Source organism: Phycodurus eques, unplaced genomic scaffold (genome assembly GCF_024500275.1).
Source record: "Phycodurus eques isolate BA_2022a unplaced genomic scaffold, UOR_Pequ_1.1 contig_477, whole genome shotgun sequence".
In the NCBI taxonomy this organism is placed as follows: Eukaryota; Metazoa; Chordata; class Actinopteri; order Syngnathiformes; family Syngnathidae; genus Phycodurus; species Phycodurus eques.
Genome location: NW_026904474.1, coordinates 5,058 through 20,907, shown reverse-complemented (window position 1 = coordinate 20,907; position 15,850 = coordinate 5,058). Strand labels below are relative to the sequence as shown.

General features: G+C 40.7%; 2 non-coding genes across 2 annotated transcripts; both read left to right on the top strand.

The window, feature by feature from the left end:
* Positions 1–4,296: 4,296 nt before the first annotated feature.
* Positions 4,297–4,460, top strand: LOC133398907 (U1 spliceosomal RNA). The gene has a single exon (XR_009768119.1). It is a non-coding gene; the product is annotated as a U1 spliceosomal RNA (small nuclear RNA).
* Positions 4,461–6,728: 2,268 nt separating this feature from the next.
* On the top strand, positions 6,729–6,919 carry LOC133398908 (U2 spliceosomal RNA). Its single transcript, XR_009768120.1, has one exon. It is a non-coding gene; the product is annotated as a U2 spliceosomal RNA (small nuclear RNA).
* Positions 6,920–15,850: the final 8,931 nt, after the last annotated feature.

Sequence of the window (15,850 nt, the reverse complement as noted above, 5' to 3'; positions counted from 1 at the left end):
GCATCGACCTGGTATTGCAGTACCTCCAGGAACGGTGCACCCCCACAACTTGGTCAAAGTAATGAAATGCTTAACCGTGCACACCCAACAATCATATGACATGAAGTGTGCAGAATGTAGTGTGTCAAGTAGGTTGCCAAGTCACGTACAGCGATGGAGTTATAAGTAGTGATTGGCTTATGTGGCTGGGTTCATGTGAGTGAGCTCACCCCCAGTTTCAATTCCTGGTTTAAAGTCGCCAAACCAAATTTTAATCATAAATATGAGTCACCAGTTCAAGCAAACGTCTTCTTAACCACCAGAGGACGCCAAAACCTATGTTCAGACCATGATTAAGAGTCGCCAGTTCAAACATAAGATATCTTAATATCCTTATACTGTCAAAAACCATATTTCAATAAACATACACATACTGGAGTCAACACCTTTTAAATCTGATTAATTTTATATCCTTAATATACCCTTGATGTATAAGATCATTTGATACTGAGTACATCAAGCCTAGTCAGGCTGTTTTGATATTATTCTTACTTTTGTGTTACAATTTCACAATACTTTGAAACTGCTTTTGTGCAAAGACTGTAACCTGTGTAGAATTGTCGTTCTCAGACGAAGCAACACAAGATGTCAAGCCTAATAAGGCTGTTTTGATATTATTCTTACTTTTGTGTTACAATTACACAATGTTTTGTTGAATGCATGAGAGAATTGTATTCACATGAGTGTATATACATTTAATTGACATTTAACATGTATTGCAGAATGCTTAGAGATTAACATGGTGTGATGAAATGTATTGGTTGAGTTCAAGACATGAAATGTGCTTGTAATTGAATGTATTTACTGAGAACCTATTTGGGTGAGCAAATAAGAGGTCAAGTCAGGATACTCTGAAGTGGAAACAGGTGCTTCCCACTCAGGTCAAGTCAGGACACTGAAGGGTTAATAAAAAATAATAGCGAGGAGCGCGTGTCAGAATATGTAAACAAAATGATTATTTTGGAAAAGGGCGTTTCTGGAAACCAAGGTTATAAAAGCCTCATACGCTGATAAACGGAGCTCTCTTATCCATCAGAGGATTGAGAGACACACGTTCTTCTCTCTCGCAATGACAGGGACCAGCTGACGGGAGGAATTCATCAGGCTACTTGGATAGTTCTTCATTTTTGAATTTTCTTCTTGAATTGGGTAAGACTAAAAGAATATTATAATAAGTTAATTAAAAGAACCGTCATTGACATTGCGCGAATAGGTAGAAGGGCTAGTCAGCTGTTCAGAGATTCTTATTGTCCAAAATACCTTATTATTAATTTGGCTTAGGGCTCGATAGGACTTGATCACCCCTTAAAGCTCACTCAAAAAAGGATAAACTTGTTTTATGATTTTACATTTTTAACGATTTCCATTTCCAAAAAGGATAAACTTGTTTTATGATTTTACATTTTTAACTATTTCCATTTCCAAAAAGGATATACTTGTTTTATGATTTTACATTTTTAACTATTTCCATTTCCAAAAAGGATATACTTGTTTTATGATTTTACGTTTTTAACCATTTCCATTTCCAAAAAGGATATACTTGTTTTATGATTTTACATTTTTAACTATTTCTATTTCTTTTCATTTTTGTGATTATTATTATTATTTACTCTATTACAAACCCTTGCTGTCATCATATTATGATTATTATATCCTTTAATAATCACTATATTAAAAACCTTGATTTAATCCTTTTTTATCTTTGTCATTCTTATAAATATGAGTATTCTCATACTTACCACTCAACCTCTTATAAGTGATTGAACGTCGACGACACTAATATCATCGGGTCGGAACACAATCCCAAAAAGTAACTCATCTATTTCACTTCGGCTTAATACAAAAACAAATCCGTACGGTCCTAACAAGGATTGTTAAATCTACGAGGTCAATAACAAGTGCAAACGATTCATAAGAGATGGAGCTGCTGTAAAAACGGAGCGCTCACATTATTGTCCTTTTACTTGGTACGGTTACTCATCAAGGGATGATAAGTGAGAGCAGACCGGATTGGCTCCGTAAAACTAAAGGCAGTTAGCACACCTAGGCGAATTCATCTCGACACCGGCTTGAAAAGCTCCCTTCCCGAGGAGGCTCGACCCTTTAAACGGAGAGTCGGTCAGGACATTTTCCCGATTAGTCCTGCGGATAAGCGAATCTGACAAGTGTAAAACCAATGAATCTCATTTCGGGGGTTGGTCGCTCTCGGGATTCAATGGGTCGCAGACAACTATCAAAAACTTACGTGCATTGTTATTCAGATTTTCGGTACAGTACGCAGGTGTATTAAGTTCCCACATGGAGCATCGTTGAAAAGTGACAAGAAATGTTGCTTCCTTGTTCTCTCGGTAAACAAATACAGAGCAGCCCAGTCTGGCTGGTGGACGCCTTGGCAGGCAATATGACTTTGGCGGTACAGCAAACTCATCTGAAAAGGCATTTACAAATATAATATACTGTACATGTACAAGTAGGTCGCGACTTTGCAACATTAGGAACATGCGGGTGACAACAGTTGAGAACCACTGTAGAAGGCTTTTCTTCACCTGCGTAAAAAAAAACATCCAATTGTATCTGTGTCGGCGGCACGGTGGACGACTGGTTAGAGCATCTGCCTCACAGTTCTGAGGACTGGGGTTCAATCCCCGGCCCCGCCTGTGTGGAGTTTGCATGTTCTCCCCGTGCCTGCGTGGGTTTTCTCCGGGCACTCCGGTTTCCTCCCACATCCCAAAAACATGCATGCTCGGTTAATTGACGACTCTAAATTGCCCGTAGGTGTGAATGTGAGTGTGAATGGTTGTTTGTTTGTCTGTGCCCTGCGATTGGCTGGCAACCGGTTCAGGGTGTACCCCGCCTCCTGCCCGATGTTAGCTGGAATAGGCTCCAGCACGCCCGCGACCCTAGTGAGGAGAAGCGGCTCAGAAAATGGATGGATGGATGAGACGAATGCGTTATTTCATCAAGCACTCCTTCCAATTATGTTTACATTCGATTTTCTTGAATTAGTCAAATCATTGGTCTCTCTTAAACCCGAATGGGTGGTTTATTTGTTTCTGGGTGTGAATGACCTCACTTTCAACTTATTTGATCGTCTCTCGATGCCGCTGTGCATTATGTAACCATTTCCTGTCTCAATTTCATCTTTTATTGTCATGAACATGCATGCATGCGCACAAAATGTGTTCTCTGCATTTAACCCATCACAGTGAACACATACACATGTTAGTGGAACACACTAGAGGAGGGGGCAGCTGAAGCGCCCGGGGAGCATTTCAGGGTATCAGTGTCTTGCTCAAGGACACCACAGCCGTGAGTCTGGAGGATGTTGGCGGATGGTCCAGTCGGGGTTTTGAACCTCGGTCCCCCACGGTGGCAGGCGATGATCTTAACCATTGGTTCACGGCTGCCGGCTTTACAACATTAGGAACATGCGGGTGACAGTTGACAACCACTGTTAAGACCACTCGCCTGCTTGAGTATTAGCCAAGGTTGTCATGCACAATAGGTCACAGTAGGTGGCAGTAGCGTTTTGAGACGCACATCAAACCCGAAAGTGTTATCAGTGTGTGACATTCGACGAGACGAATGCATTATCCTCTAATTATGTTTACATTTTTTAGATTTTCTTGAATTAGTTAAATCATGGCAGCACGGTGGTGTGAATGTGAGTGCGAATGGTTGTTTGTTTGTATGTGCCCTGCGATTGGCTGGCAACCAGTTCAGGTTGTACCCCGAATGGGTGGTTTATATGTTGCTGGGTGTGAATGACCCCACTTTCAAGTTATTTTATCGTGTCGCGATGCCGCTGTGCATTATGGGTATCCATTTACTGTCAATGTTTCTATGTGCCCTGCGATTAGCTGCCGACCGGTTCAGGGTGTACCCGCCTCCCGCCCGAAGATAGCTGGGATAGGCTCCAGCAGCCTGCGACCCTCGTGAGGAGAAGCGGTAAAGACAATGGATGGATGGAGGGAGGGAGGTTTATATGTTTCTGGGTGTGAATGACCCCACTTTCAAGTTATTTTATCGTGTCTCGATGCCGCTGTGCATTATGGGTATCCATTTACTGTCTCAATTTGAACTAACATTCTCAAATAAGAAGCATATTTCTTCATGTATTAGCACACAGTAGCGTTTCATCTTGCGTATGTTCCGGCTAGCCCCTTATGTGTATGGTTGTTCACATGCTCATGACGACACCGTCGCTTGACATAGCGTGCGCGTGAATGACTTGCGTGCTCGCGCCGTGTTAAACTCATACTTACCTGCCAGAGGAGACACCATGATCAAGAAGGTGATTTACCCATTGTGAGGCTCAGCCATTGCACTCTGGTTGTGCTGACCCCTGCGAATTTCCCAACTGTGGGAATCTTGACTGCATAATTTCTGGTAGTGGGGGACTGTGTTTGCGGTCTCCCCAGATCATTGGTTAATGCTGAAGAAGACAATGTTTTCAATAGTAATGAAGTTGTGTGGTAATGAAGCATGGTACTATGCTACTGATAGTGATGAGTGTACTGAGTCATTCAAAACTGTTCATCAAAAATGTTTGTTCACGTTCAGTTCATAGTCATTCAAGTGCTTTCTTATTCAGTTAATGATCCATCCCCGAAGCTCACGTTCACCCAACACATTCACCGAAGCACTATGTGTTGTTGTTGTCATGTATTGTAAACAAGGAAAGGCGGGGAGATTATTTATTTACAAAAACAAAAATGCTAAATTATGACCTACCTATCACTCTTCATATTAGCATTAGCATATTACTCCAATTCTAAAGTCTTTCCACTGGCTCCCAGTCAGCTGTAGAACAGATTTTAAAGTTCTGTTACTGGTCTCTATATCACTAAATGGTTTAGGTCCTGAATACATGAATTAAATGAGTCCTTGAAGACTCCTTGAAGTCTCGGCGCCCTTTGCACAATGGTCATTGCACCGGACTATTGCTATATTAGTCATTCAAACTTCTCTAAGTGCTAGAGGACTCTGCATCTTTGTACAATTGTAAAAAAATAAAAATAAATAAATAAATAAAAATAAAAAATGTACCGGCATTACCAGATAACTATTAACCCTTTATTGCTCAGTGACTGTTTTTTTTGGTCAATGTCTTTATGTCTCAAAGTGTTCTCTGTCAATTGACTGTCTGTTGTCGTACTTGAGCGGCTCCAACTACCGGAGACAAATTCCTTGTGTGTTTTTTGGACATTACTTGGCAAATAAAGATGATTCTGATTCTGATTCAAGACCCCGACCGGAGCATCCGCCAACATCCCCCGGATTCACGGCTGTGGTGTCCTTGAGCAAGACAGTGATACCCCAAACTGCTCCCCGGGCGTTTCAGCTGCCCCCTGCTCCAGTGTGTTCCACTAATAAGTTTGTGTGTTCACTGTGATGGGTAAAATGCAGAGAACAAATTTTGTGCATGTTCATGACAATAAAGGTGATTCTTCTTCTTCTTTGTGAAATTTCCTCACTATTTGTAACTATTTTTTCTGAATGTCTTCAGTGCTCTCTCTTTGAGATTATGTGCACTTGCACATTTTAATATGAATGAATTAACAATGAAGACTCACAAAATATATATATTTTTTAAATAATTTAATAAGGAAGTCATTGTCCAATAGAAACACTCATTTAGCCCTTACATAAGAACACTGAGATGACCCAGGTGACCTGAACATCACTTTTGAAAACGAGTGGTCAAGTTAGGTTAGCTTAACAAATTCGATGATAAAATTGCATTTTCGCCATCAATGACTGAAAGAAAATTTTAATACGGAAGACTCCTGTAAGTTGTCAACCTCCGAGTGACGAGTCAGAAGATTTTAAGGACGCTAAATTGGATATGATGTCACTTCACATCAACAAGTAAAGCTCATTGTGAAACAGGGGGCCGACTCGTGACCATACATTTCCTTAAGATTATTACACTTAAGTATTATAACCGAACTACATTTGTTTACAAATATGTATGTTTTTCTTTTTTTGTATGTTTTCAGTCATAATGGTTGAAAATAGTTAAATATTTCACGAGTGGTTCGTTTTGCTTTCACTCTGTCGTTTTTTGCATTAATTCTTGGGCAGAGCATGCTTACTGTTTTCGGATATAAGTTTAAATGTTAATGGCAAATATTTATGTCTTTTGACGTTTCTGGCATGTCTTTAATCGATTATTAACGCTTATCACATGACAAATTTGAACATTGTGGAACCAAATTAGTGGAAGGGGTATAATTCGCCTCCTCTGCGACGATGGCTCTGCGACGATTAGCAAAGAAAGAAACAGGAAGTAGTTGAGCCAGGCAGAGTCAATTGATGTTTTTTCGTCAAAATGTTGAGCAAACAGCTATTCAGTTTGTGGCCACATCATTATACCAGCAACCGACTTTTATTCCAAATAACTCATGATTTCTTTGGTTGTTTCAGACTTAATACACGGCTAAAGGATATGCGTTAATCTCTGCATTCTATTGGATCGACGTGGACCACGTGACCAAGGAACACGAGCATCTGACAACATTATTTCGATATAAACATTGAAAAACAACACAGTTGACATTTGTTTCATAATTGTTGTTTGGCGTGTCAATATGTGACTCATCTGTGATTATCATGTTGATATGTGCCACCATAACTTTGGCTTGTAGGCTGCAGAATGAGGTCGTCTTTTCTGGCATTATGTTGGCATCGCTTCTCGGTCTTTTGGCTAAGATCAAGTGTAGTATCTGTTCTTATCAGTTTAATATCTGATACGTTCCCTATCCGGGGACCAAATATTAAATTGATTTTTGGAGCTGGGAAATGGAATAGGGGCTTGCTCCGTCCACTCCACGCATTGACCTGGTATTGCAGTACCACCAGGAACGGTGCACCCCGACAACTTGGTCAAAATAAATATCAATTGAGCCATCATTCTAATGACTTGAACTATATTTAATGCAGTGAACAGAAGTTAAACAAGTAACTCTGGGGTCTGTCTGTTGTTCTGACCTTCAGTATTGTATGGAGGTGTATTAAGTTTGGACATGGAGCATAGGAGAAAAGTGACAAGGAATGTTAATTCCTTGTTCTCTGTAAACAAATACACAGAGCAGCCCAGTCTGGCTGGTGGACGTCATGGCAGGCAATAGGACTTTAGCGGTACAGCAAAACTGCATTTAAAAATATAATATACTGTCCATGTTTTTACAGGCTGTTTAAGAAAAAACACAAAACAAAAATTCAATTTATATTAAAGTGGGTCGCGACCCATATCCTAAACTTAAGAGAAACCCGCCTATGACCTTTGAAAGGTACACTTTTGGACAATGTACAGGTGTAACACCTTTGAGAACTTGTCCTGCAGTTTTCATCCGATTGACTTCAAACTTGGTCAGTACCATCGCAACACCTGGGACATTAAGTTATCAAAAGCTTTTTTTCCCGACATACTATATGACAGTGGCGGCTCTTTAACTGAAGCTTTTCTCATGTCGCCACAAAACAGGACATGGTGTCAATTCATCAAAGACCTATTTGCGCTGCGTTGCACCTACGCCGACGAAAATTCCTGCACGCGTGCAGCATCCCGAAAACAAACAAACCAAATTGTAATTACAGCCCATATCCTAAACTCAACAGAAAATGGTCTACAACCATTTAAATGTAATATTCACAGTACTTTAATGTCCCACAATAATGATCAACAATGGATACACTCGTGTAGTAGGCCTAAGAGTTAAATACTCTCACAGACTTGCAACTCCCTCCAAAGATTTTCTGTGGGGTTGAGATCTGGAGAGTGGGTCGGCCACTCCAGGACCTTGAAATGCTTCTTACAAAGCCAGTCCTTCGTTACCCGGGCAGTGTGTTTGGGATCATTGTCATGCTGAACGACCCAGCCATGTTATATCTTCAATGACCTTGCTGTTGGAAGGAGGTTTTCACTCAAAAACTCACGATACATGGCCCCATTCATTCTTTCCTTTACACGGCTCAGTCGTCCTGGTCCCTTTGCCGAAAAACAGCCCCAACGCATGATGTTTGCACGACCATTCTTCACAGTAAGTATGGTGTTCTTTGGATGCAACTCGGCATTAGTTTTCCTCCAAACACGGCGATTTGCGGTTTTACCAAAAAGTTATATTTTGGTTTCATCTGACCATATGAGATTCTCCCAATCCTCTTCTGGATCATTCAAATGCTCGCGAGCAAACTTCAGACAGGCCTGGACATGTACGGACTTAAGCAGTGTGCCACGTCTGGCACTGCAGGATTTGAGTGCTTGGCAGCGTAGTTTGTTCCTGATGGTAGCCTTTGTTATTTTGGTTCCAGTTCTCTGCGGGTCATTCACTAGGTCCCCCCGTGTGGTTCTGAGATTTTTGCTCACTGTTCTTGGGATAATTTTGACCTTTGATCTTGTGTGGTGCCCCAGATCGAAGGAAATTATCAGAGGTCTTGTATGTCTTCCATTTTCGAATAATTGCTTCCCACAGTTCTTCACACCAAGCTGCTTACCTATTGCAGATTCAGTCTTCCCAGCCTGGTGCAGGTCTACAATTTTGTTTCTGGTGTCCTTACTCTTTGGTCTTGGCCATCGTGGAGTTTGGAGTGTGATTGTTTGAGGTTGTGGACAGGTGTCTTTTATACTGATAACGAGTTTAAACAGGTGCCATGAATACAGGTAATGAGTGGAGGACAAAGGAGCCTCTTAAAAAAGAAGTTACTTGTCTGTGAGACCCATAAATCTTGCTTGTTTGTCTGTGATATAATACTTGTTTTCCACCATAATTTGTGAATAAATTCTTCAAAAGACTCCTACGTATGTATTGTGATTATGATGCATGATATATTGTCTTGTTGAAAAAATGAGTTATGAGTGCCAGCTATGGTGGCAATGAACTTTACAATAAGGACAACAAGCAGCAGTTTGGCAGAGATTGATCAGTTCTTTAAAAGACGCTTCAAGATTTTTTTTTGCCATTCCCCTTTGAAGTTTAAATCTCACACTAAACATAAAACAAAGACAATTAAGGGTTGTTTATCATTTTGCGCAAAATGTTTCTTTACATTCCATTAAATTATGTAATTACTGTATCTTTTTATAAAGTAAAATAGCATAGATTGCTATTTTCTTATTGAAAAATTCAATAGAAAATTTTTTTGGGGCTCTCGAACAGATTAATGCCATATCCATTTATTTCAATGAGGATGATTTGAGATGTGAGTGTTTTGGGTTACGAGTAGAGGTGGGTAGTAAGGCGTTACATTTACTCCGTTACATTTACTCAAGTAACATTTTCGAGGAACTGTACTTGTCAGAGTACTTTAAATGCACCATACTTTTTACTTTTACTTGAGTATTTATGTGAAGAAGGATTGATACTTTTACTCCGTTACAATGATCGACATGTCATTTGCGACTTTTATTTATCCATTCTTGCGCGTCTATTTTCAGACTCCATCTTCGCACTTCCGCATAGGTCGCCTGTTTGTCATCACTAATGTCATTTGACTCCAATTTGACTCCGTAGCCTTCGCGACCCAATCAAAAAGACAGATTTTGGTGTAAATAAACAAAACAAAACAAAAAAAACACACACATAGCCATGCGATTGTGTTTACAGACTCCAAAATATAACAGGTTTAACATGCAGCGTAGCTTTGTCACTGGCCAAACTTGAATATTTCCGCCCACTTCTAACTTCAGAAGACACCTTGTGGTAAGTTGTGAATGTTTCTATTGTTGTTTTGGCAGTGGATATGTCAACATTAGCCCTGTTGTCTTATGGTGTCGCACACACAATCACTAAGTCTGGTCAGCAAACAGCTTCTTTATGAAGTAATTTAAGTGAAGAAAGCAGATAATGTTTCAGGAGGGCCCAATGCATGTGTTGTTGGTTTTTGGGCAGTTAAAAATTGAAATGGTGGCAAGTGTGTGTTGACTCCCATTTGTTATTATTATTTTTTTTAAATTTATCTGATGTTCATGCTCTGATTTAAAAAAATAAAATAAAATAATAATAAAAAATTTATTTAAAAAATCAGAATTTACTCTTGAGTATTTTTTTCATTGAGAACCTTCTTACTCAAGTAAATATTTGGATGACTACTATTTACTTGAGTCATATTATTCTTAAGTAACAGTATTCTTACTTGAGTACAATATTTGGCTACTCTCCCCACCCCTGGTTACGAGGTTGGTCACAGAATCAGAATCAGAATCATCTTTATTTGCCAAGTATGTCCAAAACACACAAGGAATTTTTCTCCGGTAGTTGGAGCCGCTCTAGTACAACAGACAGTCAATTTACAGAACACTTTGGGGACATAAAGACATTGACAAAAAACAATTGTGCAAAAAGATGCAGAGTCCTCTAGCACTTAGAGCAGTTCTAACGACTAATATTGCAATAGTCCGGTGCAATGACCATTGTGCAAAGGGCGCTGAGACTTCAAGGAGTGTATGCGGTTTAAAGTGACGAGTAGTGCGATCATCTGGGACAATGTTGGTTGTGCAAATGTTACAGATACTCCTCAATCAGTGTGCAAATGGAGCAGATGCTACTCTGGCATGAGTGGCCAGTATATGCAAATAGTGCAGCATGGCGAGACAACTACAGTGAGTGCACGAGTAATACATAATTGGCCCCACAGAATGTGACAACGAACTCAAGTCAAAAAATTTCCAGCTTGTTGTCATGGAATTATAGGTTAGGTGTTTAAGAAGTTGATCGCAAGAGGGAAGAAGCTGTTGGAATGTCTACTAGTTCTAGTTTGCGTTGATCGGTAGCGCTTACCTGAGGGAAGGAGCTGGAAGAGCTGGTGACCGGGGTGCAGACGGTCCGAGAGGATTTTGCACGCCCTTGTCTTAGTTCTGGCAGCGTGCAAGTCCTCAATGGTGGGTAGGGGGGTACCGACAATCCTTTCAGCAGTTTTGATTGTCCGTTGCAGTCGGAGTTTGTCCTTTTTTGTAGCAGCACCAAACCAGACTGTGATGGAAGAACACAGGACTGATTCGATGACCGCTGTGTAGAACTGTCTCAGCAGCTCCGGTGGCAGGCCGTGCTTTCTCAGAAGCCGCAGGAAGTACATCCTCTGCTGGGCCTTTTTGAGGACGGAGTTGATGTTGTTCGCCCACTTCAGGTCCTGAGAGATTGTAATTCCCAGGAACTTGAAGGTCTCGACGGTTGACACAAGGCAGCTGGACAACGTGAGGGGCAGCTGTGGCTGTGATATGAACTCATAAGTCAAGGCAAGACTATCTATCTATCTTAAACACTATTGTCACACTACAATTTTCTTTTGATAACTGGGTTTTCATATCCTTTCATTTTCCTAAATAGACTGATACCAAGATAATATTTTGTCAGAATGTTTTTTCATGATTATTAATGGTTAGAAAATGTTCTTCTCTCTTGGTAGGATGACCTGCAGATCCGTGTGTTCAACTACAACACCTTAGAGCGTGTTCACATGTTTGAGGCCCACTCTGACTACATCCGTTGCATCGCTGTCCACCCAACCCAGCCCTTCATCCTCACCAGCAGCGGTATGCTTCTTCTTGTAATCCACACCAACAAACAGATAAATGTATTCCTCCAGCGGTGCACTCCTTAAACACTGTGCCCATCTCTTTGTAGATGATAAATTGATCAAGCTATGGGACTGGGACAAGAAGTGGACTTGCAGCCTGGTGTTTGAGGGTCACACGCACTATGTCATGCAGATCGTCATCAACCCAAAAGACAATCATCAGTTTGGAAGTGCCTCCCAAGACAGGACTATTAAGGTAGGAAGAAGTTGTTCGTACTGCTCCCAAACCGCAACACCTGCGTAATCTCATGCAGTTCTGCTCAAAATATGGTATGATTATCAATAGTAGTACGTGACACAAACTAGTACGAACTTGTCCTCACCTTTTTTCTCCGATACATAGGTTTTTCGAACTGTCACACACACCTACCCATCGCCCAGTGACGGAGTTTTCAAAAGTCAAACCCGTTGGGGGGCCGGGTACTTTGGTGTTGGGTATGGGAGTCTACATATAGGATACACATAGTTCACACACACACGCACACACACACAACAGGGGGAGTTGATAGAAATTCCTGGCTGCATGCTTACACAACACTGCATACACATTTGTTTGATTCATCCCATTACAGTTACACATGCAGATATCCTTATAAACATATACAACCCCAATTCCAATAAAGTTGGGACGTTGTGTTAAACATAAATAAAAACAGAATACAATGATTTGCAAATCATGTTCAACCTATATTTAATTGAATACACGACAAAGACAAGATATTTAATGTTCAAACTGATCAACTTTATTGTTTTTAGCAACATTCATGAACATGAATGTTCATTCGAACATTCATTTGGGCTCGGCGGCAGTGCTCGGTGTGCGCCAGCCTTAACCATCATAATCCTAACCTTAACCCATCCGAAACTGCCTTAACCCAAACCCTAGTCTTAAACATAACCATAACAAAATCATTTAAAAAAAATTTTATTTGGTCAAATGTGATACATATTTGGGATGGACATCTTGTTCCATCTGTGGAGCCTACCCTTCTCGCGATGCAGGAGCCAATCATGTTGAAGCGGTGCGGGTCTTGCCGAGAAAGGGCTTGGGATTTCTAAGAACGTCTGTGAAATGGGACGTTCCCTTTCCGGGTTGTCTCAATTGTAATTTGTTTCGTCTTTTGGAAAAGTGTTTCTGCTTTTGTTTTTGTGGTTCCTGAAATGTTAGTTTTTTGTGTTTTGTTAATTTGTTTTCTGAAATGTAAAAGTGTTTTGGTGTTTGGAGTCCTCCTCCAGCCATTCTTACTGGTTTCTCCAACAAAGACCTTTTTCTGCAGACTGATCTAATGACCAAGAATTTGGGGAACCCTCTTTTGTTTGTCTGTTTAAATGTCTGTTTTGATATTTGACGAACTTTGCATGAATCCTCCAAGTGAATATCATGATACCAATGTTACTAATGCTCTGCTGTCAAATCTGTTTGTCCACCGAATAAGATGATTGCGTTTTACCTCACACATCACGAAAATGTTACATCACGGACATTAAGTGTTCTTAGCTCCCAAATAAGGTTGAAACAATCATCGCATAGCTTAACCACGGTGTGTGAGACAATGCAAAAGCTGGGAATTAATTTTCTTATTTTAGGTCCACTGGGTTTAGACCACAGAGGACTTTCGAGTAAAATGCAATATCAGAGGTGTGGTCTGTTCTTCCCGCTGGGGTCTTTTGGGGAAACTCCCCTTTTTCTTGGTACAAAGGACCGAATCCTTTTGTTCTTTGTCTCTCTCGTTATTCCTGCTCCGCCGAAGACGCTGGCTCACAGCCAAAGCCCCACTCCCCACCACAAGGTGGTGTGGTTGGGGGGAGGCGAGCAACAACGGACTAGGCCCAGCCGAATCTCCCTCGCCGCTCCGACAATTGCTGACCACAGAACCACACGAGCCTACACAGGTCATCGTTCCAGCGCCACTAACCAAATGTTTATGATTTGTGTCCAACAGGTGGCGATCAAACACATCCCAAAAAGACACACGTGTGGATGTGTCAGTTCATAAACGGGAACGCATATCTAGTCCCACTTGAGGTTGTGCTAATGCAACAAGTTGGAGGAAGACATGGGATAATTTCTCTGCTCGACTGGTACAGTCTGGACAAAGAGATTGTACTGGTGATGGAGAGGCCCTGCATGGACCTCTATGACAATGTATATGAAAAGGGCCAAATGGAGGAAGCAGAGGCAAAGGTACTGATGCGTGGTGGAGCAGGATTGTGCACAGATGGTGTTTATATGCCAGACATATTATGTAAATGTTTTTCACAATTTGTTTTCATAAAATTAGTGACATGCTTTTGACAAAATATTGCAAGGATCAAGGAGCATATAAGACTTTAAATATACAAGGGACAGTCATAAATTAATGGACCCAATTTAATTTAACCTACCAATAATTGTCCTCAACGTGGGTGTCCAGGATCAAAGGTGAAGAACAACTTTTTGACTGGGCTGTAGCCTATTGCAGCTTCCCAAGTCACATTTTGCAACCTTTTGAAAATCTTTAGTGGTGGTTCACAGCGCTCTGCTTCTGACGGGCATCCAACAAAGACGCCATTTCCTAAATGGCTGACAGGAAAAGAACAGGCTTAAACAAAAATTTTTTTTTAATTCACCTTCAAACAAGTATTTCAACTACAAACTGAAAATTTCACTGATTAGTAGGTTAAATTAAATAGGCCTCATTACTTTTGGACTGCCCCATTTATTTTGCATAGGTTAGTTTTGGCACTGTCAGAGACGAGTGGCTGCTTGGAAAAGCTTTTTTATTTTCATTCGATGTCGGCAGCACTTCATAACTAAGCAGGCTTATTCAACTTTTCAGTCATTTCGTGTGGAGATACATGTTTGTGGAGCAAGCAGCGGAGACACAAAGTTAAGAACACTTTGTTCACCAACGCATTTTTGGAAATGGGCAACTTATACAAGATTTACTTGGTTGTGTAATTTCACACAAGAAGAGTGAGCAGGCATTACAGACAGCCAACTATTTGCATAGAAGCCGTGAAAAAGATCATTTTCTATCATATGTCCCCTTACAAATTTTGTCCTTGTCTTCATCTCAGAACATCTTGAAGCAGCTTGTGGACGCAGCAGTCACGATGGACGCTGCAAACGTTTTCCTGGAAAACGTCCTCATTGACACCAGCTCCGATTTCCCTCGTGTCTGGATCATCGATCTTGGAAACGACGCCTTTGGAACCACTTTGGTGCACAAGAATTTCTTTGGTACAGTGTTCACCTCGTGCTCTTCATTCACATCTGTTGTTGTTCTCAGGCTGAGTCTCATCATTTATTTCTCTCTGTATGTCTTGTAGGAACCATTGACTTGGCTTCTCCAGAGGTTGCTGCATGTGGGGAGTACAAGGCCAACCCCACCACAATTTGGCAGCTCGAGACTGCTCTTCGAAATTCTGCATTGTGCTCCATTCGAACCGGAGGAGTTCTTCCTCAGGCTGGAAATCGACGCAACGCTCTCTCATAGTAAGTTGAAGAATCCAGTCAGTACTGGCCATGATACTGTCAGCAGTGTTTCACTCCTTGTTGTAGTTCATAGACTGCTGAAGTTGCGATCTTCAACTTTTCCTTGCATCTGTCCTCGCAGCCTGCCAAGATCTGCTGAGCGCATGCCTGACAAGAGACCCTGACGCCTGTGCCACTCTGTCCCAGCTTCAACAGCACCCTTGGTTCCACTGAGGCAGCACGGAAGACTACTGATCAGCCTATTTTATTCCTGAAATTCATATCAACTGTATATATTGCTGTACAAAGAGATCCAACGGTGGAAAGATGCTTCAATTTTTAAATCACACCGTGTTTATACTGTATATTTCTGCATTATTTTATGGTTTTTATATGAAGACTTTTTAGTTTTACTGTCATTCCAAAGCCTTTTTAGAATGGTACACATTCCGTTCCAAATTAAAATGAACATAAAAGAACATGCAACAATTGTACAAAACAAACTAAACATTTTTGGCAATATGGCAATTGTACATTCATATTAACAGTAGCAACAACTGAGCACAAGCCAATATGAATTATATGTTGAGCATGGAAAAAATATTTCCTCTTTAAAAAAAAACAAAGTATTGCACAAAGTTAAAATAGTTTACAATGTAGCAACTTTATTTTTTACATTTAGATCAGTTATGTTCGTTTCGTTTTTCTCCATTTTTAATCCCTAAAGGAATGTTCAAATTTCACCTGTGACATCGGAATGATCAGTAAACAATTTCC